Below are 24,205 nucleotides of genomic sequence, written 5' to 3'. Positions count from 1 at the left end.
ATAAGGCACCCTGCAAGACTCTGAAGCTACAAAGGCTAAAATAAAATAGCTCCTGTCCTCAAGGCCAAGCACCTGTCTAGACAGGTGAATAAAATACAAAGTAGGAGGTTTCAGGCACAAGGAGAGATCTCTGCAGAACTCTAGAAATTTGGGAAAGGAGGAACACTCTCATCCAGAGGAATTAGGGAAAGCTCACAAAAGAATTCTACCACTGTGATGCCTTGGGCAAATTACTTAACTTCCCTCCCAGTTTCCCCATCTACAGAATCTAGGCCCTTTCCCTGTTCATGGGTATACCCCAGGTCTCAGGCCTGTCCCTCTCCTTTCTTTTCTCTACATTCTTTCTATTGGTGAGCTCATCAGATCCATGGACTGAGCTATCTTTTCTGTGTAGATGACTCTGTGTAGATTTAGTAAATCTATGTAATCAGACCTCTCAACTCTTTCTTCAGCTCTTGGTCCTATATCTCCAGCTTCCTGCTCACCACTTTCCACAGTGGACCCATAGGCATATCAAGCTCAACGTATCCAAAATAGAACGCATTATCTTTCTCCTTAACTTCCTTATTTCTTTTTAAAAATAAATCTTTATTGTTTTTTGGGGGGTATTTTTTCCTTCACCAAAATTTCTCCCAGTATCACTTTCTTTTTCTCTCCCAGAGATCCATCCCATATAATAAATATTTTTCTTAAAAAAAGGAAAAAAACTGATCACTATATTGAAAAAGACCCAAAATAACCTGCAATATATCACAGTCATAGACTTCCAGCCTCTGCAAATGAAGAACATCTCTCTCCTTTGGAGCTGTACTTATTCTTTGTTAATGTTGCAACATTCACTAGTAATTGTTTTGTGTTTATTGTTTCTATTTATATCATTGTAGTTATTGAGTATATATTTTTGGCTCTGTATATTCCATTTTTTATCTGATCTTGCCAATTTTCCCTATATTTGTTATTTCTTAAAGAACAGGAATATTCCACTACATCTGTGCACTACCATTATTTATGTATGCTCCAATTGATTAATATCTGCTTTGTTTCTACTCCAAAGAGTGATGGTAGAAATATCTTGATGTATATAGGAACCTTTTTCTTACCAGTAACTTCCTTGGAATAGAAGCCCAGTAATGTCTGGGTCAATGAATATGGACATTTTATACCGTTTATTTGCATATTTTAAAATTGTTTTCCTTAATAGATGTATTAAATTAGAGTTCTGCCAATACTAACTATTCTTATTTTTTGTCTTCTTTGAAAATTTGCAGAGTTCAAGGTAAAACCTCAGAGTTATTTTGATTTGCTTCTCTCTTATTATTAGTGTTTTGGAGCATTCTTTTATCTGGTCATTAATCATTTGAAATTCTTCTTTGGTGAACTTTATTCATATACTGTGACCACTTATCTATTGGGGAATGACTTTTGGAAATATGTAGATAGGTAGTTTTTGTTATTCAGTCATTTCATGTTGTGTCTGACTCTTCATGACCCCATTTGGGGTTTTCTTGACAAAGATCATGGAGCGATTTGCTATTCCGGTTCATTTTACATATGAGGAAATGGAAGGATTGAGTGACTTGCCCAGGGTCACATCGCTAGTAAGTGTCTGAGGCCAGATCTGAACTCAGGAAGAGGAGTCTTTTTGACTCCAGGTCTTGTTCTCTGTCCCCTGTGCCACCTAGCTGCCCAGATAGAAAGAAGATATCTCTATCCATCCATCAATAAATCCATCGATCCATCCATCTGTCCATTCGTCCGTCCATCTGACCATCTATCTATCTATCTATCTATCTATCTGTCTGTCTGTCTGTCTGTCTGTCTGTCTATCTAGCTAGATACATATATACACATGCAAATACATATATGTAGAAAGATATCTCAGAAGTCACATATATGTATACATACACTGACACCAGTTGTTTATTATTTTCTATAACCAGCCCTTATCAGAGCAGCAGCCCCAGATTCCACATTTGGGAGACAACTTTGGGTGAGAGCACTTTGGAGAAGCAAGAAGCTAAGAGTCCATCACATATAGACAGGCAGTTGGTGGCACTCAGTTAGAGGAGATAGTATGGATTGCCATGCTGTAGTGAGAATTCAGCTGATATTAGCTAAGAGAAATTTCTAGTGGACCTTGTGAGCATAATTTTGTGGTTTCCTCCATTTTTTTTCCACCAGCTTCACATGAGTAGGAATGAAGGAGGTGGAGGATGGGAATAATCCAGAGCTGGGGTCTTAGCTCAGACCTTGAAGGAAAGGAAATATTTTTACAAGGAGAGATAAGGTGGTAGTCATGGGAATGGGAGGTGGTGGACTTCAAGATGGTTGTAGAGAAGGCATCTGAGTGGCACAGTGCTTAGAGCGCTGGCCCTGGAGTCAGGAGCCCTGAGCTCAAAACTAGCCTTAGAATTTACTAGTGTATAATTGAAAATCTGTTACCCTAAAGAGGAACTACATTTCCTGAGAGCCCAATGACTTCCTGTCATTACATACTTCCTGTAGTCAGGGAATAAATATCCAGAGGGCAGCCTTGCTCCTCCTCTTTTTGGCATGCAGTCAGTGGTGATGGTGGTAAAGTGGGGATTTTGAAATGGCTAACTAGCCATGGGCACTTGGTTTTTATTTTTATTTTGTAACCTCTTTATTCCTTGATTTCCAATGATCATTTAATAAACTTCCTAAAATATAATATTTTTATTAAGATCTAATTTTAATTTTTACAATAGAGACACTAAGCAAGTTACTTAAACCTTGATTGCTTCAGTTTTCTCAACCTTAAAATGAGATTTCAACATTTACCTCAAACGGCTATTATGAGTCTCAACTGAGATGATATTTGAAAAGTACAGTGCCTGACACACAATGGGTGCTATATATTTCCTTCCCTTCCCCTCCCTTTCCCCTGCCTGTAATGCCTCTTGGTTTAGGTCTTTATTTAACTCTTGTTATTTACCTTTCTCCTATTTATTCTTTTGTTTCTCTTAATTGTTGTTGTTCAGTTGTTTCAGCCATGTCTGACTCTTTGTGTTTTCATTTTGGGGTTTTCTTGGCAAAGATAATGGAGTGGTTTGCTGTTTTCTTCTCCAGCTCATTTGACAGGTAAGGAAACTGTGGCAAACAGAGTAAAGTGACTTGCCCAGGGTCACACAGCTAGTGTCTGAGGCCAGATTTGAAGATGAGTCTTCCTTATTTAAGACTCAGTGCTCCATTCATTTTTCCCCCTAGCTGCCCCTTCTCTTAATTAGATAAGTTTTTTAAAGGCAGGGCCTGTGTCTCATATTTTATACATTAAAGCATCAAGTACATGGAATTGTTTCACAGATATTTGTTGTTTTGGGGGAGCAGTATATTATAGCTAAATCTAAAGTATAACAAAGTGACTTTGTTTTGTTTTGTTTTAAACCCTTACCTTCAGTCTTAGAATTGATTCCCTATGTTGGTTCTAAGGCAGAAGAGTGGTAAGGGCTAGGCAAAGGGGGTTAAGTTACATGCTCAGGGTCACACAGCTAGGAAGTATCTAGGCCAGATTTGAACCCAGAAGCTCCTGTCTTTGGGCCTGGCTCTCAATCCACTGAGCCACCTGGCTGCCCCTGCAAAGATTTTAAAACAAAATTTTTGCCTCATTGGTTTTGTTACTTGAATTATTAATTTTCTCAGGGGGTGGAGAAGGTAGTTGGAAGAAGAATCAAGTAATGTGAGAGTAGTGATAGCAGCACATTGGGAATCAGGAGACCTTCATGGTTAAGTTATTTCCCAATCCCAGTTCTAGTGTGGCCATATGAAATAGCTAACTTCTCTGCTAAAGCTTATTCTGTTGTCTGCCTTCTCAAGTGACTGCTCTCTGTGGTTGGGGTGAAGATCAAGAGTAGGAGGCAGTAGGGTTCTGAGGTGGAGAAGCGGGACACAGGGAAGTGAAGGAAAAGTCTGTGTGTTTTTAAAGTTTTTAAAGTTTTTTTAAAAGTAAAGACCTTTGGGGATGATAAAAGTTCTGTGGATCAGTACCAACACTTTTTAAGTCCTTGTTATGGTTTGATGAAAAGTTTTCAGGGGCATTGTCCCCTCTATTTCTCTGCCAGCCCAGCTCCTTCCCAGGCTCCTAAGTCTCTTGTCTCCATTAAGCCCCAGATTGAAAATACCTTGATAGCAATTGTTTCAGTGCCACCAGGTCTTTTACCATTTTTAAAACTATGGGGTTGGAAAGGAGGGAAAGTATGCTTTTTAACTGAACCAGGAGTTAGCCTATGCAGCAATAAAGAGAGAAACCTGATAGAGTTGTGGGAGGGAATGAATTCTAAATTTCTCACCAAAAAAAAAAAAAAAGAATGTAAGGAATAGGAAAGAGTATTTTGTTATTTGAATTAACAGTAAAATGATCATGTCTTAAGGATGCTTTAAGCCCCATTCTTCAAGTCGGTCCTTAGATTGGCAAGAAATACATCAATTTCTAGATTTGCTTATATCTTTTATTAGATAAAACAATCCAGAGACACTAAGGCAGGCCAGCTGGCCTATTAGCTACATAAGTGTAGTTCATTTCACCTTGTTTCTAGGCTTATGCTAAGAGGAAGCTCATTCCTATCTATACTTGTTATAAGATCATTTTTTCTTTGATATTAGTACATTACAAAATTTAAAAGTATGTGGGAGTGGCATCATAGTCTTTAACTAAGTAGTTTAAACTACATTCTGGGAATGAGAGACCTAGGTTCTCAATATTAGGTAGCAAATCTGTTCCATACACAAAACCTGATCCATCCTTTACCTTTAGGACTAATATTCTGTCTCCTTTGTTACTTTCATTAACACCAATGACACTCTTTTCTAAGAGAAGAGATGGGCATACTTCTCACGTCTACTTTCAAATCATTTGGCTACCTCCATTACCCCTCTACCCCAATACCTTTCTTCTTTGAGATCCTTGCAGTCCATTATACAGCCCTCTCCATATTGGGGATGCTTAGCCTTGTGAAAGAGAATTCTTTACTCTATTGTTTATTCTGAGTTAACACTAACTTAAGTTTTATCTCACTAGATTGTGAAGACAGGATTAATTCTCCTTTGTCTACCTTTTGATTGAATCAACACAAGCTTGAACTAGGTGGAGGAACTGGCAAACCACTTAGTGAATTCATACCCTACTTAGTGCTAGGTGAGAAGCCAGCAAGATACATGGAAAGCTCCACCCTTTTTAAAATTCAATCAGTCAGAAACTTGTGAATTCTTTTAAGAGTTCACACCCTCAGCAACTGTTCAATCAGGAAACTGTGAACCTTTTTGATTAGAAATTGATCTTCAGAAGGTGAGAAGTTAATCCCACAGATACTGCCCCCTGTTAGGGCTAGACAGTTTGGAAACTGTGATTGGCCCTTAAATAAAGGAAACCAAACTCTATGATCTAACTAAAACTTTATTTAAAAGGAAAAAGCCCTGAGCCCTAGCTAACTGAAATTGACTCCCCCCCTACCCCCTACTCTGAATATCCTTAGATTCAAAATTTTCTCCTTGATGCAGGATTGGTCCTTATATAGACCAATCCTGTGCCCAGAAGTAGGGGTGTGTGGCCCCTCCCTAGCACAGGATTGGTCCAATCAAAGACCAATCCAATGGCAGGAAGTAGTGGAGAGGGACCCTTGGGGCACTGGGGATGCAGTTCCCCTGGCCACAATATTTTAAAACTCAAATCCCCCTGTGATCCTTTGGGAGGCCAGTCTCCCCAATGGATCATTTCCAACAAAAGATACATGCTTTTTTTTACAAGGGGAAAATACAACAAGCTGGGAGTAATGAAACAAAAGGGGGAAAAAGAACAAAACTAATTAGGGGACAGTCCCCTTTTACACAACAAATTACATATAAAACAAATGCATTTTAATAAAACAAATGAATTTAACCCCCCAAAGTTCAATATTACATATCCGATTTGCTCAGGATATCCTGAAACAGCAAGTGGTCTCTGCAGGCATTTTCATGGCATTTTCCACAAGGAGTTCAGTCTCTGGATTCTGGGAGGCAGCAAATTTCTTACCCTTAAAATTACTCTAAAAGAACTCAAACTTTTCATTACAAAATCATAAAACCCAGAGCTCTAGCTGCTTGAAATTGACTAGATCCCTGCTACAATCTCCTCAGATTCAAACACCCAGAAGTAGGGGGCATGGTCCCTCCCCCCAGCATGGGATTGGTCCATTCAAAACCAATTCCATTCTAGGAAGTAGGGGGGAGGGACCCCTGGGGCATGCTGGGGGATACACCATAAAAGCAAGGCCAAACTCCCTCAGAGAAGATGGTCTTTGGGAAGATAGTCTGAAGAGATTGTCTGCTGGAGATAGTCTTCTGACTGGGGAGAGTCTTCGAGGGAGCTTCGCTGGAGACTGTGATTTGAATTGTGGGCTTGGAGCTCAGCTTCAACTTAGACTCTGACTCCTAGACTACATTGAGTAAGTGAAAGGCTGACTTCCTTCCTGGTTTCCTAAGAGACCAGCTTCCATCTTGAAGGAAGCCACGTGGTTACTCACTACCGGCCTTCCTGTCTGAGGGCTAGTATAGGTATTTTCTCTAACCTCTTTCACATTTCTCTGCTTTATTGTTTCCCCTCTATTTTGGAAAATAAACTTCTGATTTGAGATATAATAATTTCAGTGACCATGTTATTTCATATAATTTAAGTCCAACCATTAAATTTAACCTTTGTAGCCTCCAGTCTCCAGGTATCCAACTTTTCCAGTGAGGTCTCCCTCTTGACTCAATTCCCTGCCATAATATTGGGGACTTTGAGATTTGTGATGATGATACCTCATGTTATTTCATATAATTTAAGTCCAACCATTAAATTTAACCTTTACATCCTCCAGTCTCCAGGTATCCAACTTTTCCAGTGAGGTCTCCCTCTTGACTCAATTCCCTGCCATAATATTGGGGACTTTGAGATTTGTGATGATGATACCTCTACTAACCTGACCATACAAATCTTTGAGTTCCTTAATTGGAAATGATCTTTTTTGTATCCTACTTTATTCACATACCACCCAAGTCGCATTTTAGGTTTTATCTTCTCACAGGGTCATCACTTTAGAGGTAGGAAAAAAAAAACATTAAAGGTCACTTCTCAGAACTCCACCATCTCCAAGACCCAGAACTTTGAAATCCTACTTTCTGACCACAGCCTTTTCTTCTCTGATCTCTCTTCCATTGACTCACGCATAGTAAAACTAGTCTTTATCCTTAGTGTGAATTCTAGGTCTTTGATTCTAGGTCCTGTCCATTTCTACCCATTTGCCTTTTCCCTATGAACTGTTTTAATGTTTCCTTAGCTTCTACTTTTGCCCCTCTAATCTTTTCCAAATCCTCATGTGAGAGTTCTTAGCTAGCCCCATTATCTGGTTTCTCTCCTCTGGCTCCAGAATTCCTGGGTAATAGCTGATGAAATCTGAGTTTAGTTTACTATAAACTTCAGCCTGTCCTTTGAACAACAGTTCATCTACTCTCCACTTTATTCCTTATCTCATTTCCTGTAGCAACTGCTCAAACTGCTTTTCTCCTTTTGCCCTGCCCCCAGGTTGCACTCATCTCACTCCCCAGACACATCTCACTAGTGGAGAGGAACTGAGGTATGAAACAGCTTCCCCTAGATCACCTGGCGAATCATTGATGAACCTGGCATTAGAATCCAGCCTCTTCCTCCATTTTCAGAACTTCTATGCATCATTGCCTAGGTTTTCCTCATTTCTTCCTTGGCTTGTCCTATGGCTATTCCCCAAGGTTCTAGTTTTCTCACTACTTTTACTCCTATAATGTCACTTATACCCACAACTTCAAATACCACTTCCATATAAATAACTCCTGAGTCTGTTTTTCTAGTCCTGACCTCTCTTCTTAACTACAGACCTATATTGTAATTGTCTTCAGAATACTTCTACCTAGATGGTCCCCTGGCATCAGTCTAGTCTTAGTTTATTACCTTTCTAGTAGATATAAGGGAATGGAGTCAAGAAGACCTGAATTCAAATGCTGTCATTCATTTACTATCTTTCAGACCCTTGATAAGTCACTTAACCTCTCTCAGCCTCAATTTCCTCATCTATAAAATGGAGATAATATCATCTACTTTGTATAGTTATGAAGATCAAATCAGATACTTCATAGAAAGCACTTTATAAACCTTGTGTTGAGATATAATAGTTTATTAGAGTTATTATTACTTCTCCCTACACCTAGACCTGTTCATTTTAACTTAACTATTTTTGCCCACGGCACTACCATAAACGTGGTCTCAAAGACAACTTCAAGATTTTGAACATGATCATCTTCCTTCTTCTCACCTGGGATTATCTTTGAGTATTCCTTCTTCCTCCTCGTTTCTTATCCAATCAGTTACCAGGTCTTGTTGATTCTACCTTTTAAGACCAACATCTTTCCTATTTGCCCTCTTTTCTTTATTCCCACTGCAATCATGTAGGCATGCTTAACTACCTGCCCAGACCGTGACAAAAACCTCTTAACATGGCTTCCAGCTTCCATTTGGGGTCTTTTGGGTACTCCTTGGGCAGTTGGTTAGGGAAATAAATTCAGTGTTGCAGAATTAGAAGCAAAAAAGGTAAACAGCGGAGCTAAAAGGCCAGACTGTGGGTTGCAATTTGACCTTTGGGGAATGTTATACCTGAATACAAGGGGCTTACTTTTCTCTGTCTTTTTGACTAATTAATGCTGGTTTTGTCTAATAATTTTTTAAGGCCTCTTAAAGATGTAGCTCTAGCATTTAGTGGAGTAATATAAGCAAACTCTTTGGTGCTTTATTTCTGGCAATGGGTTTGATCTGGCTGGCTGGAAAGGAGCGATTCTATTAATAGTGAAATCTCTGGCATCTCTCATAGATATGTTTATCACAGTGTACTAATCCTCCCCACCCCCACTCTTTTTTTTCCCAAGAGCAAAAAATGGTGACTGAACCCAACTCCCCGGAAGTTTCTCTACTGCGGCTTAGATCAGCAAATGCTCAGCCTCAAAAAGATCTTGGTACTCATTAATAGCACCTGCTATGAAAGGACCAAAAGAGCCTCCCTGTCCCGAAGATGATAAAAATGGATCCAGCTTTTGTTGGAATCTTAAGGTTGAGAGTAGAGTCATAATCAGTCTTCCCTCTGGTTGGCAGTGTGAGGAATACAAAGACATAAGATGTGCTCCCAGCACAGAGAAGACAGGCAAAATTAAGTAAATCATTAATATAAGGCAACAATGGAAGAGATAATACGCAGCGACCTATGATTAAACTTCAGAGGAGAGGTCCAGACAAATGACTTCTGGAAGTTCTGAGGAAGGAGAAATTGCAATAGGTGGAGACCACCGAGTGAATCTTTATGGAGCTGAGCTCTACAGGACTGAGATGGATGAAGAAGATTTGAGGAGGATATAATTAAGAATCAAGCTTCTGGGGAAGTATATCGAAGCAGCTTTAAGAACCCAGAGGCACTAAGAGAAGGTTCAGCAAGTTTAAGTCAAAGTGACTAAAACCTTTTGGAGGAGCCTGAGCTCTTGACTGATTCTTTCTGATCTTCCCCAATAAGTTCTTGACATCTTTCCTCTCCTACTTGCTCTTGTTCTCAAAGCATCTAAAGTATGTGACATATTTCTGCCAATGTTTCCCCCCTCCACTCCAACCCCCCTCAACCCCGGATTGTGTGACCTGGAGCTCTGTGATCCTGGTTACCTTCCAACATCTTTGCATTCCACCTGATTTGGCTCATGAGACACTAACCAGGAATTTACCTCCCTCTCCCTATTCCAAACTACAAAACAATATAGAAATCCAACTCACTGAGCATCCATGCTAGAATGAGGCTGTTTGCAATAAAAAAGGAGGGGAGATATGTTGGCAAAGCAGAATATTTTATTTATTTATTTTTGAAATTTTTATTTAATTAGTCAATTTAGAATATTATTCCTTGGTTACAAGAATCACATTCTTTTCCTCCCCCCCAGACAATGAGCAATTCCACTGGGTTTTATATGTGTCATTGTTCAAGAACTATTTTCATATTATTAATATTTGCACTAGAATGATCATTTGGAGTCTATATCCCCAATAATATCCCCATCAACCCATGTAATCAAGCAGTTGTTTTTCTTCTGTGTTTCTACTCCCACAGTTTTTCCTCTGAATGTGGTGGCAAAGCAGAATATTAAGAACAACTTACTTTTAGAGTGGGATTCTGGAGACCTGAATTTAGATTCCCATTAACTAGTGGTGTCATATTGGGCAAGTTAGAGGCAGTGTGGTATCAAAATAAGAACATTGATTTTGGAATTAAAGAGACTGTATGATCTTGAGCAAGTCCCTTAACATACTTGGGCCTCGTTTTCTTCATCTATAAAATGAAGGGCCTGGCCTAAACCTTCCTATCTAAGATTATCATATCATCTGTCTGTCTATCTATCCGTCTATCCGTCTGTCTGTCTGTCTATCGATCTATCTCTCCATCTGTTTGTCCGTCTATCTGTCTGTCTATCTCTCCATCTGTCTGTCTGTCTGTCTGTCTATCTATCTATCTATCTATCTATCTATCCATCCGTCCATCCGTCCATCCGTCCATCTATCCTCTATCTATGACTGTGGTCATCTTATCTATATCTCTACATATTTGTCTCTGCTATTAAACTGTGAACTCTTTGAAGGCAAGGTCTGTTTGATTTTCATTTTTTAAAAAATCTCTAGCCCATAATAAATGCTCTTTGATTGATTTCCCCAAAATGCAATGATGCTTTTCAATGATGAACTTTTCAAGAACACACCTATTGTAAGATAGCAGCACTTCTACCAAAGTAATTGTAGGTACCCTAATCCCTAGACTGTTTAATAATTATTCCATTTAAAGGTGCATCATTTTAGAAAGCATGTCAACAACTGAATGAACTTCAAGACTGATTTCTTAATATAATATGTCCTGTGTATTATAGTAAAAGAAATCAGGATCTCTGAATCTTGATAATTGAGCCAGTGAGTTAGGTCTGCTCTGAAAGCCTCTTCACACCAAGGGCTTTTGCAGGAGACTTACTCAAAGAAATCAGTGGTACACATTCCTTTTTACAGCTGTTCACAGCCACAGGAGTCAGGAGATCAGGGTTCTGGCCCAGTTTCTACCACTCTGTAGCTGTACAACACGGGCTATGTCTCCGCTCTCTGACTGTTGTTTCCTCCTCTCCAAAATGAGATGATTGTACTGGCTGATCCCAAAGTCTAGTCCAGCACAAACATCCTGTAATTCTTGACTTCCTCACTGCTAGCTTAATCTTAGCAATTGGCTATCCTTGGTCATTGGAGCGAACAGTTTGGATCACGAGAGAAAGTGAAAATGACAAGCGGCCATCAGTCTCAACTGAATCCCTATAGCTGGGTCAGTGAATTAGGACTTCTCTTAATGCTTTTTTTCACCAAATGCTTTTGCAGGAAACGTCCCAAAAGGTAGACTCGGACAGGTGTAAATTGCCTTTTACAGCTGCTGCCAAAAATGTGGCAATGGAGTAATATCACTTTCACATCTGTTATTCACTCCAGATGAACCATTAATGTTAAGCATTTAGAACACTCATTACCCCTTTGTCTTTAGCTCTAGCTCAGTGAACATTTCATTCTCAATGTTCTCTGCATAAGGAAGATGTCAGAGAAGCTATTCACTTGTTTTTGTGACACAAGACTTCAAAGGACTCTTTGTTCCTAAAGTGGTTATTATTTTATTTTTCTTTGTTAGGAATGGGTTAATTTGTCATCTGGCGAATGAATCATTGACATTTTACAGAAGTTGTGTCATTCATGTAGGATGTTAAATTTTATTCTGAATATGGAGAGAACCAAATTACTGCAAAAAGCTTTTGTGTTTTAGGGTGATTTCTCTGGCTGACTGTTAGCGATGACTGCCATTCCTCCTAGAACATGTATTATGCAACCTCAAACACAAATGCTACATGAGATGGAATCATCACCATGTAATTATCTAAAATGGAATCAGCTCTTTCCTTGGAGCAAATGAACTCCAAGTGCATTTGTCTTTTCTCAGTTTAAGTGATTTTGTTTGGTTAACTTAGATATTAAAGGCTTTTTATTTTCTTATCTCTTTTTAAAAGATGTTTCCTAGCCTCATTTCCTTGCCATCTCTTCTAAATGAGTCCTCAGTCAAACCCATCAGATAACTTCCACTATTCCAGAATCCATCGCTGCTGGGGATTGCTTGGTCAGAACCATTATCAGTTAGCATTTCCATGATCATAAAGCTGTACCTTCTCCATTCTTGGCTGTCCCCCTCTTTTCTTTAGGAAGTTCAGCTTTTTGAATACTCATTCACTTGTTCTGCTCCTCCCAGCTTTTCAATTCTTTTACTGTTTCTCTTCTCAGGATATTATTAACTTGGGTTGCTTGTCTTTCTGAGGAAAGGATCCCCAGCCGCCTCACTCTGGTTGAAACTTGACCCAAAGCTACGGCATCCTTTTTTGCCAGTACTTTCTCTTCTCAGAATATCAACTGGGAGAGGAGCCTTAGAGATCCTGTATTTCTTCTTCCCTTAGCTTTGAATGACTTTTTCTGCTCCCTTCTGTTAAAATTAGAAACTGAGCTTGTTCTCCTGTTCTATCACTTAGCTACAACTCCCCCCCCCCCCCCCCTACTCTTTCAAAACAACTTCTGGCGAATCTTCTAACCTGATCTCATCAGAAGCATCTCTAATTGTTCTCATCTTGGAAATGCCATCCTTGAGTGCGTTTGACCACAAGTAGGCTGTGAGGCATTGTAGGAAAGCTACAGTTGGATTTTCAAGGGTTTGTCAACGGCTTCCCACGCTTAGGGAGCTCTCAAAGCAAAGCATTTTCATTCTTCTAGTTGAAGGTTATTTTTTCTTGAGAAGCAGAATGGTTATGGGGTAAAGGGAACCAGCACCAGGCTTGGGAAGAGCTGGGTTCAAGTTCTAGCTCTGCCACGTACCGGGTAGGCATTTAACCTCTTTCAGACCCTAGGGTAACTCTAAGACTATCGGTGGAAGGAATTTCCACGCTGGGTGACTTTCACATCAGTGAAATCACAGGTTTAAATCCCTCTCTCTCTCTCCTCTAAAAATGTTAATATTTTGTGTGTGTGTGTGTGTGTGTATGTGTATGTATGTATGCACTTGACTACCTTTCTAGTAAGGGAAATGTGGTTGATAAAAGGCAAGAAGTATTATACTTTAGAGTCAAAGAAAAGCCTTAAAACATTCTTTCCTTTTTGCAAGGGCAGCCAAAGTCAGCATTCCAGTCTTTTGGACTGTTGTCTTCACAAGTACTGTGAAAAAGAAAGAGAGAGAGTCAGAAAAAAACCCCAACAACTCTCTATTTTATTTTGAATTCCTAAATTCTCTGACTCCCTAGCATGATTTGTTAGTTCTCCCACAAGCTACTACCTATAGAAGAGCATGCATGGTAGAATAGACCCACTGGGCTATCAGTTTAGATAGATCTTTTCTTTTTTCCTTTTTTTTTGGCTTTGTTACAAAAGAAGGAAAAGAATCTACCAGTATTGTTGTTCCTTAAGTTTTAAATGTGGTCTAGGGATTCAGATTTGAGAAGTTCTTTAGGCACAGAGAAGTAGAAAAAGGCTTTTAAACTGCTGGGTTATTTCAAAAATCACCTTTTGCAGAATAATTATTCAGCGCTGACCCCTTCAGCCTCTCTAGTGCTGGCTTTGTCTTCCATTTTGCAATTTAATATCTTGGCTTGCAGAGATGAGATTTAGATTTGAGAGCTGCCAGAGAAAGGGTCTTAATTTATTCTGGGGTGTTCTGTGACTTTGGGAAAGGAAAAAGTTGTTCTTGGTAGAAGTCAAAAACATGATAGCTAAATCAAGAGGAGACCTGGTTCTCAGTAATTTGTCAAATGGAGAACAATTTATGTTTTCACACTTGGCTATGTTGCAGGTTAGTAAAGGGAACTTTTTTTGGCTCGGTGTTAGGCAGGTATGTTGGGTGTGGGATTTCAAAAACCAGAGGCAAAGCCAGACCTGCCTTGAGCTAACGAAAGGGTTTGTTGAAAGGGTTAGACAAACCGTGTGGATATACACTCTTATTCTGCCCTCCTCAGTCCCTACAGGAGCCTAATTCAGGGAAGGAAAGCTGAGCATATCTACATGGTGAAATCGCAGGCAAGCAGCTTGGCCTAGGTTTTTATTGACCCACAGATATCTGGAGCTCCGAGGTTTTATATCAAGAAAACTGAATGCTCCAATGTTAGAGGAGCAAAGCCTCACCCTTTGGGAGCACGCCAGTTGTGAGTAGGTCAAATCTAAAGACTGAGGTTGGTAGAATTCCTTTGGGCCTGCTCTCATGGATATTCATCAGTCATTCTGGTGACCTCTCTGCATGTTATTCTTCCCCTTTCCAGGAAAAAAAGCCTAATCTCACTGTGTGCTTTCACAACAGAAACAAGAAGCATTGATAAGTACCTATGTGTTAGATGCTTCAGATAGAAACCCAAAAAAATCCACACAGTTTCTGCCCTTCTGGAGCTTACATTTTATTGGGGGAATGTGGGAGGAATTAAATACCAAGTGTATGTAAATTAGATAATAAGTAATTTTTGAAGATACCAAACTAGCAACATGAAAAAACCAGGATGAGCTTCCTGTAGGAGGTGGCAAATTTACTCAGAGTTGTGAGTTTTGTTAGGGAAGATTTTTTTTAAATTGATAAACAGTGAATGAAAAAAAATGGCTTCTACACTGATAGCTCTTTTTAGTTTTTAAAGTGTTCTCTTAACAATAATTCTCTACCTTTGCTACTTAATACCTTTAGGAATTTGATCAAATCACTTCACTCTCTCTGGACTTCAGTTGTCCAATGAGGGAATTGGACTAGGCAATCTCTAAGGACCTTCCCATCTCTAAATCAGTGATTGAAGTCTTTTTTAAGATTACTTTGGGCAAAGCATTATACCAAGCAGTGGGCATACAACCAGGAAAGAGACAGGTCTTATTCCCAAGCAGCTCATAGTCTAGTGAAAAAGGCAAACACATGGAAAATTTCAGCTTCAAGAAATATGGAAGGTCTCAAGGGTTTAGCTTTACAGTTCAATGGCAAAGACATGTCATTGCCTCTTTTTTAATGTGGTAAGATCAAATATCAATTTCTGATGAAATGTGGAATCATCCAATAGTGCCAAGGACCTTAGTGATAAGAGCTTTCCTTTCTGGGTCTTCAGTAGCTATGGAGGAGCAGCTTCCAGGCTCTGCATCTACTCAGGGGCTGCTTCCCAGGATGGTGGCTGAGGACAATGGGCTGGAAGCACTGCCCTTCTCAAGGCTTTTGGGTTCAGGGTCTTAAGCTGTCTTGCTCAGGATGGGAGGGGAGATGTTAGCCCTGGTCGTGTTGATGGACCTGGCATGTGCTGTCTCCTATATCATCCTCAGGATGCTCTGCTGCTTCAGCTAGGCTCCGTGTTTCTTACTAGGTAAAGAAGTATTATGATACCACCTGCCTCTTTTTTTTAAACCCAAGAGCTAGACAATTGGGGTTAAGTGACTTGATTGAGGTCATGGAGCTAATAAGTGTTTGAGGCTGGATTTGAACTCATATCTTCCTGACTTCAGGCTTGGTATTGTGACAGAGGCTGGCACTAGAGAAAAAGTGCCAGGCTGAAGAGTATGTAAAATTGATCACCTTGACGGGTGAGGGACCCCAGGAGTGGAATCTGGAGTAGGAAAAGACTCTGGCTGGGAGAGCAGTGAGGGTCTCTTGGTCTTGAGGAGTGGAAGAGAGAAGGTGGGAAAAAGACTTTCTCCTGAGGGTTACACACTTTTCCTGCTGGTGACTGGAAATACTTCCCCCCAAACACTTCCCAATTGAAGGGACTTTTTGAAGAGAAACCTGAGCAGACTTTACCTTAGCTCCTGTTGCCTAGGGGTGAGTCAACCTGACTTTCTCTTAGGGGGCTCAGGCTGCCAAGGCCCGAGTTCTCCTCAGATTTGAGGAGGTAGGAAAAGGGTTTAGATAGAGACAGGGACCCCCTTCTCCCCACTTTCCTTTTCCCATTCTTCCCTGCCCATTATTTCCTTTTGTATTATCTGATTGAGTTAACATTAAAAGTTATCTGTTTCCCAAGATAAGTGTGAGTGAATAGATCAAGGGGAGACCCTTTGGTCTCTAGTAATGGAGGAGGGACAAGAGGGACAAGAGTGAATTGGGGAGAGCAGCTTTAGCTGAGGAGGGAAGGCAGAAGGAGAAAATCTTCAAACCCCCTCTCCTCCCTCTGAGCCAACTGTAAACATCAACTGTCTCCCCTGAACCCTGCTTTGGAAGGGGGTTCTCCTCTCTTTCCCTCCTCTCACTACTGAAAGTCTTAATCTTTTTTAAAACAGTTGGCACCCCAGCTTTAAAAGAACCCCATTCATCAAAAAAAAAAAAGCTTTAGTGACTGTCACCAATTGTCATCAACTGTCAGTTGTGAAGTTGTTGTCAATTACAGCTCCTGAGGTGCGCAGCCTTTGTCATTGGTTCTGCCTAGCAGTTTCCACATAGGATCAAAAACATTTTGATTCCTGGTGGGGGGAGTACAAGTCAGTTACCATCTGGTGAGTTACAATACTGAGGGAGAGAGTCTATTGTAAAAGGGAGGCTGTACTAGGGCTGTCAGCGATAGGATCCAGCCATCTTGGATCCTAGCTAGCTATAAGCAAAGCTTGTGGGGACAACAACCATTTTCTAACCGTTAACTCCTGGCAGTTAGAGCCTAGAAAAGATCTAATGGCAAACATGTTACAATGAATACTGTTGCCCAGGGGTGAGCAGCTTTAGCTCCCACTGAGTCAACCCTAAACATCAGCTATCTCCCCTGATCCCCACTTTGAGAAGTGGGGTCCCCACTCTTTTCCCCTCTCTATACTGAAAGTTTGAACCCCTCCTCGGGGTTACAAATTAATCCCCCTTTTTTAATACAGTATTCTCCCCACTGTATCACCTAGCTGCCTGCCACATAGGATAGTTACGGGGAAAGAAAACACTTTGTAAACTTAAAAACAGCTATTATTACAATGGATACTTCTTTAACCTCCATCTATAATTCCTTCCCAATCCCCAAGACTATGTGGGGCCTGGGAAGAACAGAGAAGGCAGCAGAGAAGGGTGTTTTGGGATGGGGAAGTATGGAATTTTGGGTCTTCATTTCAGAATCTTTGAAATTCTTTTTCTGAAGAGGTTTTTTTCTCTAGCCCTAAAGCAGCTACACTTCTCTTTTTTTCTGATTTGCTCCAAGAAACTTTCTGTATAGCAAAGCTGAAAACCATTCTCAGGCCTCCAGATGCTCTGTATAAGAAATTCTTTGCCATTGGTCTAGTTATTAAATTTTATACATTAAGTAATCCTGCACAACACTGCTATTTCTGGCCTTTGGCTGCTTAATAGCTAACTGAACAATGATACCACTTTGTTCTTCAGTCCATCAATTAGCATTTAATAAGTATTTACCACATATCTGGTGCTGTTCTAAATACTAGAGATACCAAGAAAGACCTCCTATCCCCCACCAAAAAAAAAGGGAAAGAAATAAAACTCAGTTCCTTCTTTCAAGAAGCTCATAATGTAATGGGGGAGACAACATACCTTTGCTTATTAGAGGAGAGAGAAGTGGCTGCTCTTTGCTACAGCTGACTTATTTATTCTCCTTTTGTCATATTAACACTGAATTCTCCTTCTACATTCTGGCCACTGAAACCTCATGCCACAGTGTTGAACTTGTAGTAAAAAGACATGAGTTCATGTCCTGGCTTGACCAGCCATGTGACTTTGGGCAAATAGTTTCACTTCCCTTGGTTTTGTTTTTCTTACATGCGAAGTGAAAAGATTGGAGATTTCTATGGTGCCTCTCTATGAATCTGAGTTCATATGGAAGTATGGTGGTCAAGGGTAGGTCTGGAGTCAGGAGGTCCTGGATTCAAATGCAACCTCAGACACTTCCCAGCTGTGTGACCCTGAGCAAGTCACTTAACTCCCATTGCCTAACCCTTACTGCTCTTCTGCCTTGGAACTGATGCTTAGTATAGTTAGATACTTCTTTGGGGCCAACCTCAGCCATTATAATAATATGGCACTTGGCTTTATTTGGCTTGTTCTTTCCATTTATAGTGTAGACCTACCTATTGTATGCTGTTTTCCTGGTTCTTCGAACTTTACTTTGTATCAGTTCATATAAAACTTCCCCTGCTTCTTTATGTGGAGAATCTGTTTTGTAAACCTTAAAATTTCTTAGACTTATAAATGTTGGAAATTTCACCATTGGGAAATTTCATACATTTATGTTACAGTTTTGAGCTTTTTAGTAAAAAGGTGCTTAGGGAAGCTAAGTGGCTCAGTGGATGGAGAGCCAGGACTAGAGACAGAAGGTCTTTAGTTCAAATGTGGCCTCAGATACTTCCAAGCTGTGTGACCTTGGACAAGCCCCCTAACCCCCATTGCCTAGCCTTCACAGCTCATCTGCCTTAGATCCTATAGAATCAATATACAGTCTTGATTTCAGGATGGAAGGTGGGGGCTTAAAAAAAAAAGACCAAGAACGGTGTTTGTGATGATTTGATTCTTGTTCACTCAGGCATTGGCTTGTCTTTGGCTATGGGCACAATGAAGATGTTTTAGTTTTGAAGAAAGCAGGCTAGTTCATAATTAAAACCTTTCCTGGCCGCCTTAGTCCCATGCAAAGGAAGAGTTGTCGTGCTTTCAGTTTGAGGCACACTATTTAGCACACAGTAGGTAGGTACTCAATGTTAGAATAAGTAAATGAACACTGGTGATCTCAGAGTTGTGGCTGATGCAAGATTACTTATTTCAGATTGTTTTTTATCCGTACCCAGGACATTGTTCCTGTTGGGGAAGAGAGTCTCAGGAAATGACACTTTGGATTTTGAATTAGTTACAGTACTTAACAATAAAACTCTTGAAGCAACTTCAGAAAAGGAGAAGTGTAGCTGCTTTAGGGCTAAGAGAAAAATCTCTTCAGATAAAAGAATTTCAAAGGTTAGATTCTGAAATGAAGACCCAGAATTCCCTACTCCTCCCTCCCAAAACACTCTTCCCTTCTGTCTTCTGTGCTCTTCTTAGTCCCCACAAGTCTTGGCGGTTGGGATTAGTTAGAGATGGAGATGATTGCTAAAGGAAAAGTGGCAGGATAGGGAAGAAAGCCCAAAGAAGAAGCTAATTCATTATCTTCTTCTCCCAAATGGGCAGCGGGCGCTTTAGTGAAGCATGTACTTATTGATGTTCTGGCTTTGTGTCCAAAGTATTGTGAAAAATTATACAGTCTTGGGCCCAATCACTGCTGGTGATCGTGGCAAAAGCTCCAGTAAAGAGACCAATCTAGGGAACGAACAGCTGGCTTAGAAGATGTCTGAGAACAAGATTTGGATTTCTAGGCCATAGTAGGTTACTGAAAAGGAATGAATGAGTGAAGGATCTTTCATTAAACATTTACTGTGTGCTAAGCATTGGGAATAAGAGTGTATAAAGTCAAATAGTTCCTTCTCTCAAGGAACTTGTATCTTAATAGGAGAAGATAATACATATAGGGAAGGGATGGCCAGGGAAGAGAGTTTTGTTTAGAGGAGTTTACCAGGGAAGATAATTTTTTTAGAGGAGTTAGAAGGATTCTGAATTGATACACAGGGCAGTCAATTCACATACCTTCTCTGGAAGCAATAACTAGTGTAGTGCAAAGAGCACTTGGACTTGGAGTCAGGGAGATCTGACATTTATTTGTTTGGTGACCCTTGGCAAGTCACTTCTCTGTCTAGCTCAATTTCATCATCTATAAAATAGGATTAATTATAGCACCTACATCCCAGGATTATTTTGAAGATCAAATGAGAAAATATTTGTGTTTAGCATAGTACCTGGCATATAGCAGGCACTTAATAAGTGTTTTTCTCCCTTCCTATCCTCTTGATTATTGTGCCCAGAACAAGAGGTAGAAAATGCAGTGCGGGAAGGAGTATATGGCAGGATGGAATGTGAATGTGAGGAATGGTCCAGGGTCTGGGATCAGTTAAATATGGTGAACTGAGCAGGCTTGTTCTCAAGCTGATTCTAAGATGGATGAGTCCAGCTTTTCCAACTAGGGCTGGAGCATGCCTAGCAAGGACTGGTAAGGATATAATTTGCCCAGAGTTCTGAAATCTGATCAAAAGGACTCTAAACTGGAAAGGATAGAAGGAGGAGACTTCCTACATTTAATTCCCAAACAGTTGGTCCACATAAGATTGTGGGGAAATGATGTGACCACTAGAGGCAGAATTTGAACCCAGATCTTCCTGATTCCAGAATCTCCCAGGAAGTTTTAAACATTTATCTTCTAAATTTAGGACTACTATAAAACATACTTTCATATGTTTTCCATCTTTTTGCTTCTGGGATCCTTGAGGTGACAGAGTAACCATGCCTTATCAGAAGTATTATGGGCAGAGGTCATAGACAAAACTTGAACCTTAGTTGACCCTATTATATTATAGCCAGAAAAGATCACATCTTAACTAAGAAGCTTATCGCTTATGATCTGGGGCATATTTCCTTACTTTTCCATAGCCATTGGAATTTGGGGCCAAAAGATGAGGATGGAGTCAAGATGGTGGCTTAGGAGTAGCAAAAGCCAAAACCTCTCTGGCTATCCTTCTATACTAATCTTTAAAAAGTACTTCAAAAACACAGGAATACAAACCCAACAACACAATGTAGTTATGCGGCTCTCCTGCTGAATACAACTTGAAAGGTAGGTAGAGAGAGAGTCGATTTCCATGGTATAAAGAGGAGAACAGAACTATTAATAGGCTGCCCTCCCTCTCTCACTCCCCCGCCCCAACTTGGTGAGACCTGTGATTAGATGTGGGCTGACTTTGGGATCCTGGGGGGGAGGGGTGCTGCAACCACAAAGAAGCACCTCAGATATATCACTTGAGGTCTTGAGCTCTGACAGTGGCTGGAAGGGAGGAATGAGAGCCATCTGTCTGGGCACTTTGGCCTCAGTACTGCCTATAGTGAAGATTTGCATAGCTCAACTGGCCTAATCTAGTATACTAACAGAGGAGAGAGAAGTTTGAAGATTCAGCCTCAGGGCAGAATGGCTCTAGTAAACCAGCAGAGGGACTAATTTACAGTCCACAGCGGTTGGGGTGGGGGGTGGGTAATCAACAGAAAAAAAGAGGGTAATGATTGAAAGCTTCTATGGGGATAAAGACCAAAGAACAGAACCAATAGAGGATGATAGGACCCAAAGGACTTCAAGCCAAACCTTAAGAAACTGGGAATTGCACTCAGGCTGTGGAAGAGCTCAAAAAGGAATTCACAAGTCAAATAAGACAGGTTGAAGAAAAATGGGAAAAAGAAAACAACAACTTAAAAAGCAAAATAGGTAATCTGGAAAATAAGGCACATGAACCACAGGAAGACAACAGTGTCTTAAAAGCCAGAATTGACTTACTAGAAAAGGAGACAAAAAAATTAAAGAAAAGAATTATTTGAAAGGAAGAATGGACCAAATGAAAAGGGGGGATCAAAAGGTCATGGAAGAAATTTAGTCTTTAAAAATTAAAAATTGGGCAAATAGAAGCCAATGACTTTTCACGAGACATCAAGAAACAAAACAAAATCAAAAGAATGAAAAAATAGAAGAAAATGTGAAATATCTCATTGATATCAGCAATATATCAGCAACTGACCTAGAAAATAGGTCCAGGGGGAGAGACAATTTAAGAATTATTGTACTACTGAAAGTCATGACAAAAAAAAAAAAAAGCCTAGACATCATACAACAGGAAATTATCCAAGAAAACTGCAAAACTGCTCTGGTGTGTTTTTTTTTTTACTTTTTAAACATTATTTTATTTGGTTATTTACAAACATTATTCATTAGAAACAATGATCATTATCTTTTCCTCCCCCTGCCCCCCTCCCACCACTTCTCCCATAGCCGGCGCACAATTCCACTGGGTTTCACATGTGTTCTTGGTTCGAACCCATTTCCATGTTGTTGGTATTTGCACTAGAGTGTTCATTTAGAGTCTCTCCTCAGTCATTTCCCCTCAACCTCTGTAGTCAAGCAATTGCTTTTCATCGGTGTTTTTACTCCTACAGTTTATCCTCTGCTTATGGATAGTGTTTTTTAGATCCCTGCAGATTGTTCAGAGACATTGCATTGTCCCTAGTGGAGGAGTCCATTACCTTCGATTGTACCACAGTATATCAGTCTCTGTGTACAATGTTTTCCTGGTTCTGCTCCTCTCGCTCTGCATCACTTCCTGGAGGTTGTTCCAGTCTCCGTGGAATTCCTCCACTTTAATATTCCTTTTAGCACAATAGTATTCCATCACCAACATATACCACAATTTGTTCAGCCATCCCCCAATTGAAGGGCATCCCCTCGTTTTCCAAATTTTGGCCACCACAAAGAGCGCAGCTATGAATATTCTTGTACAAGTCTTTTTCCTTATTATCTCTTTGGGGTACAAACCCAGTAGTGCTATGACTGGATCAAAGGGCAGACAGTCTTTTATCGCCCTTTGGGCATAGTTCCAAATTGCCCTCCAGAATGGTTGGATCAGTTCACAACTCCACCAGCAATGAATTAATGTCCCTACTTTGCCACATCCCCTCCAGCATTCATTACTTTCCATAGCTGTCATGTTAGCCAATCTGCTAGGTGTGAGGTGATACCTCAGAGTAGTTTTGATTTGCATCGCTCTGATTATAAGAGATGTAGAGCACTTTTTCATGTGCTTATTAATAGTTTTGATTTCTTTGGCTGAGAACTGCCTGTTAATGTCCCTTGCCCATTTATCAATTGGAGAATGGCTTGATTTTTTATACAATTGATTTAGCTCTTTGTAAATTTGAGTAATTAAACCTTTGTCAGAGGTTTTTATGAAGATTGCTTCCCAATTTATTGCTTTCCTTCTGATTTTAGTTATATTGGTTTTGTTCGTACAAAAGCTTTTTAATTTGATGTAGTTGAAATTATTTATTTTATATTTTGTGACTCTTTCTATGTCTTATTTGGTTTTAAAGCCTCTCCCTTCCCAAAGGTCTGACATGTATACTATTCTGTGTTTACCTAATTTACTTATAGTTTACTTCTTTATGTTCATGTCAGTCACCCATTTTGAATTTATCTTGGTGTAGGGAGTGAGGTGTTGATCTAATCCTAATCTCTCCCACACTGTCTTCCAGTTTTCCCAGCAGTTTTTATCGAATAGTGGATTTTTGTCCCAAAAGCTGGGATCTTTGGGTTTATCATATATTGTCTTGCTGAGGTCACTTGCCCCAAGTCTATTCCACTGATCCTCCTTTCTGTCTCTTAGCCAGTACCAAACTGTTTTGATGACTGCTGCTTTGTAATATAGGTTGAGATCTGGGACTTCAAGGCCCCCTTCCTTTGTGTTTTTTTTTTTCATTATTTCCCTGGATATCCTTGATCCTTTGTTATTCCAAATAAACTTTGTTATGGTTTTTTCTAAATCAGTAAAGAAAGTTTTTGGAAGTTCTATGGGTATGGCACTAAATAGATAGATAAGTTTGGGTAAGATGGTCATTTTTACTATATTGGCTTGTCCTACCCATGAGCAGTTAATGTTTTTCCAATTGCTCAAGTCTAGTTTTAATTGTGTGGAGAGTGTTTTGTAGTTGTGTTCATATAGTTCCTGTGTTTGCTTTGGCAGATAGATTCCTAGGTATTTTATTTTGTCTAAGGTGATTTTGAATGGGATTTCTCTTTCTAGTTTTTGCTGCTGAACTATGTTGGAGATGTATAGAAATGCTGATGACTTATGCGGGTTTATTTTGTATCCTGCAACTTTGCTAAAGTTGTTGATTATTTCAATTAGCTTTTTGGTTGAATCTCTAGGATTCTTTAAGTAGACTATCATGTCATCTGCAAAGAGCGATAGCTTAGTCTCCTCCTTGCCTATTTTGATGCCTTCAATTTCTTTTTCTTCTCTAATTGCTACTGCTAGTGTTTCTAGTACAATGTCAAATAGTAGAGGTGATAGTGGGCATCCTTGTTTCACTCCTGATCTTATTGGGAATACATTTAGTTTATCCCTATTGCAGATGATATTGGCTGATGGTTTTAGATATATACTGTTTATTATTTTTAGGAATGACCCTCCTATTCCTATGCTTTCTAGTGTTTTCAATAGGAATGGATGTTGTATTTTATCACA

General features: G+C 39.9%; 1 protein-coding gene across 6 annotated transcripts in view; it reads left to right on the top strand.

Annotated features, from left to right (window-relative positions):
* Positions 1 to 24,205, top strand: part of TPST1 (tyrosylprotein sulfotransferase 1) — a 141,614-nt gene that overhangs the window by 15,816 nt on the left and 101,593 nt on the right. The window contains exon 1 of one of the 6 annotated variants that reach the window (XM_056819701.1): positions 6,206 to 6,440. The exons of the other annotated variants lie outside the window; for them this stretch is intronic. The gene's annotated coding sequence lies outside the window, so the exon portion shown is untranslated. Of the gene's footprint in view, positions 1 to 6,205; positions 6,441 to 24,205 lie in introns of those variants that run through there. 6 annotated transcript variants of the gene reach the window in all.

The sequence above is a fragment of the Monodelphis domestica genome, chromosome 2 (genome assembly GCF_027887165.1).
Source record: "Monodelphis domestica isolate mMonDom1 chromosome 2, mMonDom1.pri, whole genome shotgun sequence".
Taxonomy (NCBI): domain Eukaryota; kingdom Metazoa; phylum Chordata; class Mammalia; order Didelphimorphia; family Didelphidae; genus Monodelphis; species Monodelphis domestica.
This window is presented reverse-complemented; position numbering and strand designations above follow the sequence as displayed.